The sequence below is a fragment of the Eriocheir sinensis genome, chromosome 52, assembly GCF_024679095.1.
Source record: "Eriocheir sinensis breed Jianghai 21 chromosome 52, ASM2467909v1, whole genome shotgun sequence".
NCBI classification, from domain to species: domain Eukaryota; kingdom Metazoa; phylum Arthropoda; class Malacostraca; order Decapoda; family Varunidae; genus Eriocheir; species Eriocheir sinensis.
In genome coordinates, this window is record NC_066560.1 from 1,096,040 (window position 1) to 1,096,579 (window position 540).

Genomic DNA, 540 nt, shown 5'->3' on the forward strand with positions numbered 1-540 from the left:
CATATTTTACCGGCCGACTCCGACTCCGACTCTGACTCCAATTCCGACTCCAACTCCGACTCTGACTCCAATTCCGACTCCGACTCCGACTCCGACTCCGGCCAAAAGTAGCCGACTCCTCGACTCCTCGACTCCGACTCCACACCCCTGATTATTTCTACTGCAGGGATGTTTAAGGTCGCTACTCTGTTCCATATCTTCTCTGCCTTCAGGTGAAGCCTGATGATGAGTGGCAGAGTTTTTGTGCACTGATGAATTTCCTCAGTCGTTAGTGTAGGGGTGCCTCTGATTCGTAGCAAACCTCAGCGCTCTGTTCTGTATTACTTGAAGTTTGCTGAGTGCGTGTGTTGGCACGGAGGGTAGCCTAGGACAGGAAGGACTAAGGTCTTTACTAAGTGTGTTTTTGTTTTCATTGGCATGTCTAAAAATCTGTACAGTTTTTTGAGGGTGTTGGCAGCAATGGCTCTCCATTGAATGACGTGGTTGCAGTACCTCCTCCTGGAGAGTGTCAGGCCCATGATTTTGCCCCTATCAGCTGTG